Raw genomic sequence first — 12,706 nt, 5'->3', positions numbered from 1 at the left:
CGTCTCTCTCTCTCTCTCTCTCTCTCTCTCTCTCTCTCTTCACTCCCCTTATCTTTGTCCCTCTCACTGACCACCCCCTCTCACTCTCGTGGACCACCCCCCTTATCTCTATCCCTCACTAACCACCCCCTCTCTCTCACCTCACCTCACCGACTAGCCTGACCCCCCTCCCAGTCTCTCACCTCACCGACCACACACCCTCCCCCTTATCTCTTCTCTCCCCTATCACTTACCATCACCCCCCCTCTCCTTCTCCCTCACCCCTGCTCTCTCTTTCATGAACCCATCCCACCCCCACACTCACAAACCCCTCTTATCTCTTCTCTGACTCGCACACCTCCCTTATCTCTTCTCTCCCCTATCTTTCATCGAAACGCATATCTATATATATATATATATATGTAGAGGTATATATATATATATATACAGATATATGTACACACACACACACACACACACATACATATATGCACCCAACTTCATTCGAAATGTTGGCCAACTTGGTCCTTGCCCACATGCAAGTCTTTTGGATAAATATAATCCTCGCGCAAGAGCCCCTATTCCTATTGATATGTTGCCCATTAGGGATTAGCCTATGATTAGGCATGTCCGTGCACATGCACATGACATCCTCTCCTGCTAAACTTGATGACATGATTCTAAACTTGACCTCGGATAATTTTGTCATCATCCTCTATCTCCACATATGGTATCCCATACTTGTTATCCTTCCCTTATTATTGGCATGCCATATCTCTCTGAATCCATTTCAAAATCTGGTGTAAAGATATGTGCATCTGTTCCACTTTATTCACTTGCTTTCTTACTCTATCCTTGAACACAAACATGAATCCTTCTTCTTGAAATTGATATTGGCACCCTTGGCTCCACCCCCTTGTTGGTGATCATCATCCCTTAGAGGTGCTCCAGAAAAGCCTCCTTGTTGGCAGCCTAACTGGCTACTATCAACTCTCATGAAACCCTTGGGTTTGCCTAACACCAACTAGCTTATGGAAAAAATGTTAATCATCCTACCAGGTGGATTTGCACTCCAACTAGGCTAATTCAAAGACTCTAGCTAATGAATCAAGTGAAGGACCCTAAGCTCAATGCCTTCCCTGGTAGCGAAGATAAAAATGTTAATTGATAACATACTTTCTCACACACACAAGAGCAAGAAGACAAGAAAGGTGCATGCAAGGGTTGAATCTAGTGAATGGCACTTAGCCCAACTAACTCAGATAATAACTGAATCCGACCACAGACTCTGACACAGCTGACTCTAGTAGTTGACTCTGTAGGTCGGAAGATGACATGGCATCAGCAAGTCAAAAGCTGACATGATATCAGTAGATTGAAAGATAATGTGGCGTCAGCAGTTAAAAAGCTAACGTGGAATCAGCAGGTGAAAAGCTGACGTGGATTCGCAGGTCAGAATCTGCAAAATAGATTCAGCACGCTAGAATCAGACGCAGTTGACACGGATTCAATTATTGATAGAATTTGAAAGTAGAATCAACAGTGCATTAACACTAAGCAACATTGATGTAGCATAGATGAAAGGTCGTAGTCATGGTAACTCTACTCTTGAAGTGGCGGTGGAGAAGCTTCATAGCATGCAAATGCTTGTTGGCAACTGGGTTGGCAGACTTTGGTGGCATAAAGATGCATAAAGAATTTATTTTTATTTCAAAAGAGTTATTCTCATCAATTTTGATTTTATGCATAAAAAGATGCATAAAGAATTTATTTTTATTTTAAAAGAGTTATTCTCATCAATTTTGATTTTATGCATAGAAAGATGCATAAAAGATTTATTTTTATTTCGAAAGTGTTATTCTCCTTAAAATTGAATTTATGCATAATTAGATGCCTAAACAAATTTTTATAAAAGTGTTATTTCCCACTGAAGTTGTTCTTATGCATAAATAGAAGTATAAAGAATCTTTATATCAAAAATAAGAATTCTCTTACATTCTATAAATAGATGTGATGGGAATAGAAGTTGATGTATGTGATAGAATGGATGTGGATGTGTGTATGTGAAAGGATGGATGTGGATGTATGTGAAGAATAGATGTGGATATATGTGAAGAATAGAATTGGATGTATGTGATAGAATGGATGTGGATGTGTGTATGTGAAGGATGGATGTGGATGTATGTGAAGAATAGATGTGGATGTATGTGAAAGGATAGATGTGGATGTGTATGTGATAAGTATGGATGTGGATGTATGTGAAAGGATAGATGTGGATGCGTATGTGATAAGTATGGATGTGGATGTATGTGGGAGAATACATGTGGATGTAAATGTGATGGATATGAACGAGAATTGAGGTAATGAGATGTGATGTAAATTGGATAGATATGAATGATAAGGGATGTGAATGAACGATAAGGGATGTGAACAAATGTGATAGCATGTGAATCAGGATGTAAACATGTGAATTGAGATGTGAATGAATGATTTTGGATGTGAATGATGTTGCCATATATATATAGGCAGTGATGTGTGTGAACACACTTAGGACCGCTGGGGCACTTTTTCTCTCTTTAAGAGGTTTTTTCCCCCGGCTTGTATATACGCCCATCATTCTAGGGCTAACTTATCTTTTGTACATTGACACAATCTAATACTTTTTGTGTTGTGTGCATTCTTGCTTCTTCTTCTCCAAGCTTTGTGTGCTTTCCTGCAATCCTAATTCCAACAATTGGTATCAGAGCAGGCATCGCGGCTCCTAGAGCTACACCACCGGCACCCTCCGACTCACGTTCTCCGATTGAGGTGAGCTTTCACGAGCGCTTACAGGTTCTCAAAAATCGCATCTGAGGTCGTTTCGGGCTCCGTTTTTGCATTTCAAGTTCTGCACAGGTGTTTTCGTCATTTTCTATAGAAATTTCGACAGTGCAGTTTTCTGCAAAACAGGCATATGTGTTCTATTGTGGACCATGCTACATAGCACGAGTTGTTTTCTGTTCAGTCTTTGCTTCATTACAGGTAGCTTTTGCATCAGTTTCAATCAGTGGCCAGGCTGATAACAGCAATGATGTATTTCGCATGCTATCTGCTGATGTGACAAATTGGATGGAGATAGCAACAACTACCCACTTTGGGCATACATGATGCAGCATGTTTTGGTTGCAAAAGGAGTGTGGAACGTTGTGCAGGGTGTGAATGTACGTCCAAGTTCAGTGGATGTAGGATCAGTTGAGGATGTTGCAGCTCATCTGACCGAACCCGTAAGTCCCATAGTTAGATCAGGGAAAAAGACTGTACTTGGATCATAGAGACCAACGCTTTTTTTCTCATTGAGAGGCACAGCCGTTGATTCTTTTTCATAGAACAATTTTTGTCCGAGATTTACTTCATCTATCGAACTAAACAGAAATTGAGTCTCGATTTACGGATCCATCAGTCCAGCCCATGGGTTAGCCAACCACCCAACCACTGGGTTGATGGGATCTAATTAGGAATTTGGTTAGGTTTTATCCCAAGTACTAGGGAAAAGAGTTCCCAGGCCCCTTAGCCAGATGTTCATGCAAACATAAAACTAGTCACACCACTTACACACCCAATATGAAATTGCCTTCTTTTCTCAGTATCAGCTATCTTTAAAACAATCCTTTAATGAAACCATTGTATCACTCATCACAATCCTCCAAAATATCCGCTTGAATCTTAATTTCCAATAATTCCTTTATCGGAGTATCTATGGCATCATTGGCAACCAAAACGCTCACCACCTGTCCACTCAGGGGCCTTTTCCATAGTTCCTAGCCCACAGTACCCGGCAATATAATCACTTATAAAAATCAAGATGGAATCTCCGTTGAAGATCAGCAAGATCAACCAACATATCCATATAAAAGAGCCATGGACTCATCCATTGAGGACCAGCAAGGTCAATCAACTAGATCCATGCCCAGTTTCAGAAAACAACTCTTACTCCTTGATTCAATATCTTCCACGACGCACATGTGGGTATCTTCGGTGACCCAGAGCCTGAGCACCGTATGGTCAGCAACCTCTAGGATCCTTTGCAGGTCACCTAGCGCTTCACTCATAGGCCGCTTTCTTGGTCCCTCATCCACCGTACTGGAAGCTCACCATTTGAATCGAACCGAGGCTGGTCAAGACCTCGGTCGACCATGCTACACGAGACGTCCTCCGTTGACTCTTCGTCAGCTCTTGCAACTTTATCAATTAGGTCTCCACGACCTTAATCACAAGACAGTCGAAATTCTTCCCTAGCATTCTTGACATAAAACAATCATTTACAAATAGGTCACATTTAATACAATTTCTATAATGAACTCTTGTCTTTCCACATTATCCCTCATCAGTCCACATTACTTATTCCACATTCCATTCATATGTGTACTCATTCTCATCCAATCACATCATTTTCCATCCCATCACATCAGATTCATTCACATCACATATCATTTATTCACATACCAATTCACATGTCATCACATCTCATCCATTCACTCATATCGACGTCTCATCATTTCACATACACATTCGCATTCATTATTCCACATACACATCCACATTCATATATCCACATCCATACATCCAATTCCACATCCGCATTCATACATATACATCCATATCCACATCCACATTCATACATCCATATCCACATCCACATCCATACATTCATTTTCACATCCATACATCCATTTCCACGTCCACATTCATACATCCATATCCACATCCACATTCATACATCCACATCCACATTCCATATTTACATCCATATCCACATCCACATTCCATATTTACATCCATACATCCACATCTACATCCATATATCCATACATCCACATCTACATCCATACATCCATATCCACCTTCCACATTCATACATCCATATCCACATTCCACATTCATACATCCACATCCACATTCACATTCACATTCACATTCACATTCACATCCATATCCACATTCCACATCCACATTCCACATCCATATCCACATTTCACATCCACATCCACATTCACATTCACATCCACATCCACATTCACATTCACATCCATACATCCATATCCACATCCATACATCCGTATCCACATTCTACATTCATACATACACATCCATATCCACATTCATACATCCACATCCACATCCATACATCCATACATCCATATCCACATTCCACATCCATACATCCATATCCACATTCCACATTTATACATCCATATCCACATTCCACATTCATACATCCACAACCACATCTACATCCACATTCACATCCACATTCCATATTTACATCCATACATCCACATCCACATCCACATCCTCATTCATACATCCACATCCACATTCCACATTCACATTCACAAACATCCTCATCCATTCATCCATTTACATTTATCTGATTCATTTCACTTCCATCCATTTACATCTATCTCATTCCTAATATCACATCTCAGAAACCGAAGTTCAAAAAAATTTTCAGAAGGTGCATTAGAAATCAAGTATAATATGTTCAAGAGGCCTTATCCTGAGGGTCAAGATTTTTTCGAAATTTTAAATTAAGGTTCCTATGGACCAATAAGATTCATAAAAATGTGTGGAGGAGAAAAATGGAAGAAAATCCCAAAAATGAGTAAATGCTCACATAAGATGAAGAGTTGACTATGTACAAGGTTTATTAGTAAAAAACTCTCCAAATTGAAGAAATTGGAGCTTCCCTTCTTCTTCAATCTCCATTGGTGGCTCCATCAGCATACCAAACCAATTGATTGGTTGGGGGCCTCTATCGTGATCAAAGAATCAAGCAATTTTGTAAGGTAAAGTGTGAATTTTGATCTTTTTCCATAATTTCTCAATGTTTCTCTCTTCTCAACCCCTCTTAAGCTTGAGAAACTTGATTGGAATGGCTTTTTAATACTATTGAAGTTAAAAGTGTGATTTTTATCATAAATGATTTTATGCATAAATTAGATGCATATAAGAGAAATTCTTTTATTCTAAAAGTTTAATTCCTACTAAATTAGATTATGCATGGAAAGATGCATAAAGAATTTATTTTAATCCAAAAGTGTTATTTTCATCAATTTTGATTTTATGCATAGAAAGATGCTTAAAGAATTTTATTTTTAATTCAAAAGAGTTATTCTCATCAATTTTGATTTTATGCATAAATAGATGCATAAAGAATTTTATTTTTATTTTAAAAGAGTTATTTTCATCAATTTTGAGTTTATGCATAAATAGATGCATAAAGAATTTTATTTTTATTCCAAAAGAGTTATTCTTATCAATTTTGATTTTATGCATAGAAAGATGCATAAAAAATTTTATTTTTAATTCAAAAGAGTTATTCTTATCAATTTTGATTTTATGCATAGAAAGATGTATAAAGAATTTTATTTTTAATTTAAAAGACTTATTTTCATCAATTTTGATTTTATGCATAGAAAGATACATAAAGAATTTTATTTTTAATTCAAAAGACTTATTCTTATCAATATTGATTTTATGCATAGAAAGATGCATAAAAGATTTATTTGTATTTCGAAAGTATTATTTTCCTTAAAATTGAACTTATGCCTAAATAGATGCATAAAAGGATTTTTATAAAAGTGTTATTCCTACTAAAGTTGTCTTTATGCCTAATTAGATACGTAAAACGCCCATTCTATATCCTGCACAACATTTGCAGAATCTGCATTTGTAGAAGCATCCGCTATTATGGCTGCATTTGACTCTTTCTTCTTTGCCTCTTTAGCCTTTACCTTAGGACAATTCTTAATGACATGATCATTTGCCTTACAATAGTTGCACCTGGTCTTTTTCTTGCCTTTATCAAGAGCCTTCTCAGACTTATTGTTGCTACCTGTGGAAGGAGAAGAAGTTGCAGACCTACTAATAGGAGAAGAAACAGTGGAAGGGGTTGCCTTCTCAGACTTATTGTTGCTACCTGTGGAAGGAGAAGAAGTTGCAGACCTACTAATAGGAGAAGAAACAGTGGAAGGGGTTGCCTTAGCACTTCTTCTCTGCTGGGCAGTAATAAATGCCTAATCAACTGCATGCTGCCTAGCCCTGTTTTGCCTGGACTGCGCTTCTTGCAAGAGCTTGTTGACTAAAGTATCATACTTGACAACATCAGTAACAAGTCTCCACGTGGAAGCAAAAGTCTGATGACTCAGGTAAAGTATCAAGAATAGTCTGCATAAGAGAATGATCAGGAAATAATCTCACCTGCAAAAATCAACTGTTCCTTGAGATCTTTAATCTCAGCAACAAGAAAAACATTCATGTCATCATCTTCCTGCATAATCTTCGATTCTAGCTCTTTACGTAGGTAAGAGATTTTTGCCTCGTTACGACCTGTATACAAACCAGCTAGAATATCCCAAGCCTGTTTTGCTGTTTTAGCTGAATGAATATGTGGGGTGATGTTACGTTTGACAGAAAGTGCAATCAAGGCATGAGCCTGCGCATCTTTACCATCCCAACGAGCTTGTTCAGCAGTGGGTAAAACAGCAGCAACAGTAGAGCTGCTAGAACCTAGGTGGCTCCACCTCTTACTATATATATATAGGAGAATAGGTGCAAACTATGGTGAGTTGGAGGAGGAGAGGGGCGTGAGATGATGTGTGAAGTAGCTACATTATGTTTGTGAGACAGAGTGTATAGGAGAGAGGAGTTGAACAGCAAATAACGCAAGTGTCAGTAGATGTTTATGCGCGAGCAGAGAGCACTAACGGACATCATTGCCAGCAGTTAAGTGTGCAGGGTGCTGTAGCACAGAAAACTCAGGACGATAGAGGTGCATTTCACTATTGGGTCCTTATCTCAGGGTTAGGGTGTACCTGAAACAACAAGAACATAGCACAAATAATATAACTCAGAATTAGATTACATGAAATATATCTCTCTCCCTTTTCATAGATTATCCAATCAACCTCTTGTGAATGAAGCCTACAATGCAAAGCCCACATATTTAAGTGGGCAAGCGAACATGTGGACAAGTAGACTTGCAGAGACAAGTAAACTTGCAAACTTTCAGACTTTCAAGCAAGCAAACTCCCAACTGGCAAACAAGGACAAGTGACTTGTAGACTTTTGGACTTGTGGGGCAAAGGAAACTTGTGGATTCCTTAAAATCTTCTTCTTCTTCACTCAACACACCATATACAAAGATAAGAGTACACACATATATGAAAAGGTACTCAACCAAATACATACTAGGGTTCTCTATAGTGTGAACCCAACACTCAACACACCATATACAAAGATAAGAGTACACACATATATGAAAAGGTACTCAACCAAATACATACTAGGGTTCTCTACAACTAAATGAGCTAGCGCTATAACTATGCCAGTCTCTAGAATGGTTGTCACACAGCTTGTCATCCCACTGGCCGCATATCACCCACCCATGATCTCACCAACCATGCCAGTGGTGTAAGTGTGGGGCCTATCCCCCAGGCGAGTCATCAGTGTCCACCGCCTCACTAGATGAGCTCGATATCTCAACACTCCCCCTCAAGCTCAACTCCATATCATGTACACCAACAAGTGAAGTTCTGAATCTGCGGACCTTCTCTATACCCAATGCTTTGGTGAAGATGTCAGCAACCTGATCCTGTGTGCTGACATAAACAAGGTCAACATCTCCTGTGCCAAAACCTTCTCTCTGACAAAATGGTAGTGGACCTCTATATGCTTCGTGCGAGCATGAAAAACTGGGCTCCTGGCCAATTATATACTACTGATGTTGTCACAGAAAATGACAACTTGTCTATCATGCTGCCATAGTAGCAGCACCTCTGTACTCGGTCTCTGTACTAGATAGAGCAACTGTAGGCTGCTTCTTGCTGCTCCAAGTCATAGCAGCACTCCCCAAAGACAACATGAAGCCACTAGTAGATCTTCTATCTGAGATACTACCAGCCCAATCAGCATCTTTGTACCCATGTACACATATCTCTGTCCCAGTTTCATAGAATAGTCCACAATGCAAATTAGACCTCACATACCTCAGTATGTGTCTCAATGCATCCAAATGTGGCTTCCATGGAACCTGCATAAATTGACCCACCAACCCAACAACATAGCTCAGTATGTGTCTCAATGCATCCAAATGTGGCTTCCATGGAACCTGCATAAATTGACCCACCAACCCAACAGCATAGCTCAAATCTAGCCTGGTGATCGTCATGTAGATCAAGCTCCCTACTATGCGCCTATACATAGTAGGATCCTCCAAAATCTCTCCTAAATCTGCACTCAACTTGCCATTCTGATCCAATGGCACTGAGATAGGCTTACAGCCTATAAGACAGTATGGCTTGGACAACATATCCAAGCCGTACTGTCTCTGCAGTAATCTAATACCATGTGGTGATCTAATCACCTCAATGCCCAAGAAATATCTTAGCTCCCCCAGATCCTTCATCTCAAACTTCTGTCTAAGCAAGATCTTCACATCAAAGATCTCTGCATCATGGTCCCCCGTAATGATCAGGTCATCTATATAGATGACAACAAGCACAACCCCTCTATCACTGTGTCTCACATACAGCGAGAAATCTGCATTGGCTACATGAAAGCCAATATGACAAGATATTCAAAAATCTTGTCAGACCATGCTCTTGGTGCTTGTTTTAAGCCATACAAGGCTTTCTTCAACTTGCAAACATGCTCGGGGACTCACGATGGGCTGTATATCCATCATATCTCAACCTCTCAAAAACAACAGGGTATCTAACCCTCGTAGACCTGCGTACATGTGGATCACTGCCAGGTGTCCTCAAAACAACCCTGGTTCTCCTTACACTAGGAATAACCACAGATGGAATGCCAAGCTCCTCATCAAGGCTCTACTCAGAGCCACTAGAGTCACTATCCACATATGAGTGACCTGCTGTTTGATAGATCAGGCACAAAATATTGATCTACTTTTTCCTTCCCTTTCCGTGGTACGTGTACTGTAGCATTCCTCAACATGTCTTACCATGGGCTAACATTGGATCCCCTGCTCGAGGACTCCCCAGGTCCACTCAGCACCTATGATTGTTGCTACTCTACATGTGGTGCATCATCATTGTTATGTGGGCCGTACACTACAAGACCGCACACCGCAAGTCTGGAGTCTGGGACTGCAAGTGTAATGTCGCAGTGCGTACCTTACATGAATAGTCATTATTGGATCTCAAGGGGTGTAAATGGGAGGCCACACCTGTTTGAACCCCACGACTATGTAACTCTTTAAAAAGCTATATGCTTGTGTATTCAGAGCAATCAAGCAATCAATCAATCAGCATTTCATGTGATAATTTAGTAGTCTGTGTTAGTGGAGCATTAACCATGTTGCACTGTGTATAATCGTTTCTATATTCATTTAACAATATAAATTATCTTTCCAATTAATGCTATATGCTAAGAGGGTAATCATTCCCATATTACTGAACTAATGTTAAGTACGTAATACACTTGGTGACCACGATGTTCTCTTGATGATGCGGTTACATGCGCATGCGTTCTCAGGGACCTCCTGATTTGGTTCCTACTATGGGGTGGCCACCGGCATCGTCATTCCAAGGATGATGGCGATGATGCGATGGATGCTTCTCGTTCCTTTTCTTCACAGTTGTCGAGGTGGGATGCCACTCCCACAGCGGTACTCCTTGATAGCGCAGCCATTCTTGCCCCCCTCCCCGTAACCCGTGGGGTAGAGAGGAGGTCGTTAACTCCTTCGAGTTCCCCAACAGTGGCATTTTGGCAGTTGTTCTTGGGATCGACACAACCATCAATGGTAGTCCCCCCCGCACAGCAGATGGCCCAGCCGCATGGACAAATTAAGTATGCAAAGTTCCACGAGAAATCTTCTGAGGATCTGGATGTTCACATCCGGCAGTTTAAGAAAACATACAATCTTAATGTGCCGCCCCCACTAGAGCAATTATGTATGGAATCCATATTCGAGTCCACTCTAAGTGGGAAGGCTTCTCGATGGTTGGCCGAATACCCCGTGGATCATTTTTAGACTTTTGATGCGGTGAGGACGACTTTCTTGCAACGCTTTTGAGTGGAAAAGATCGTCGCCGAGAATTTGGAAAAGTTGCATGTGCTTAAGCAAGGCAAGCGCACAGTGGAGGATTATGCAGCTCGATTTTGGTCATGTTAGCAGCAGCGGGTTCCTCCAAACCAACATCCAGCACAGGAGGTGCTCAATGACTATTTTCTCAAGGGCTTGTCTAAGGATCTCTGTACAGCCTTAGCGACTATGGATAATGTTGCCACGATGCTTCCAGATGTGATTGTGAGGGAGATCTTGGCTGGAGAATCCTTGGAGGATGAAGACACGCCCAACAGGCAGAAATCCAAAAAGAAGTCAGGCAAAATTTCATCTCATGGGAGGAAGCACAGTAGCTCTGAAGATTCGGATGAGGAGAATCTAGATGAAGATTCTTCTGACAGTAGTAGTAGTAGTGAAGATTCGGATGCCAAACCGGTGACAGCGACTAGGAAGACCCACAAGGGCAGGAAGGTCAGCACGGCGGTGTCTGGGGAATCCTTGGCTCTGCTAAGTCATTGAAAGAGGTCTGGTGCTCGACTTGCTGTAATCCGGGTCATCCTACTACGAAGTGTGCACACTTAATGAGAAATGGTGTGTCATATGTACTTCTAATTCTCATAATTCCAGTGATTGTTATTATAATGGGAGGGGCCAACAGGCTAGAGGCCCCATTCAATGGAAGGATATAGAGGAAAAAGATCCTATGGTGGCATTTGCTCAAACAGTGGTAACGGTTCAGATAATGCTTATGGCTACTCTAGTGGAGGCCGGGGTCGAGGAGAAGGAGGCTGTGGTCATGGTTGGGGTGGCCGCGATCGACCGCGCATTTATTTGTTCTGCATAGAGGAAGGGCATTAGAGATCAGAGTGCCCAGAGGCACAGGAGTATGACCGCAAGAAAGCAGAGACAAGAAAAGGTGCAGGGAAGCAACCAAGTGTGTCTATGGTTCAAATTGAGTCTCTTGCTAAGCAGGGAGATCCAAAAGTTTGTGTGGTAACGCACTCTAGGAAGAAGAGTCTGCCTCTAGTTCAAGCAACAGAACATGCTAGCATTGATTGGCCAGCACAGGAAGAAGTGCGACATCAAGTTACCTCTTACAACAGCAAGCACCCAAAGCTGAGGCTACAAAAACCTCACATGCAGTTCACTTTCGGGAAAATGTCACAACAATGATGCAGATTCTTTCGAGACGTCCAGAAGTTGTCCGCATGTACTGAAGGGATCTACACGACCTCAGCAACATGGCAACAATCTGAAGGCAATGACTAGGCCATAACTACAAGCCCCACTTCAGATCAAGTTGGGACAATTACTTAAGCTCATTCCAAATTTTCATCAGTCCCCTATTGTTGACAACCGCTAATCTGGGTAGGGTGTCCCCTCCTGCAATGGCTGCGGTTAAAGCTCAAGAAGAACCAATCCCTGATGTTCCAACAACAGACACATGCATTCTGAAGATTTCGGTGGTTCATCCTGGGAGGACTGTCATTGATCAAGTTCTAATTGATGGTGGTGCAAGTGTCAATATTGTGCAACGCAGTCAGCTTGTGAGAAGATGGGATGGTTGGAATGGGAACCGGCTCCATTTTTGGTGCGGATGGCTGTCCAGCGTGCCCAAGTTCATCCTCTTGGCATTTTGAAAGGAATAGTGATTGAAAT

This window comes from Cibotium barometz, chromosome 47 (genome assembly GCF_041138505.1).
Source record: "Cibotium barometz isolate CiBa-2024 chromosome 47, ASM4113850v1, whole genome shotgun sequence".
NCBI lineage: Eukaryota > Viridiplantae > Streptophyta > Polypodiopsida > Cyatheales > Cibotiaceae > Cibotium > Cibotium barometz.
The sequence above is the reverse complement of the archived record's forward strand: the minus strand, read 5'-3'. Positions refer to the sequence as shown.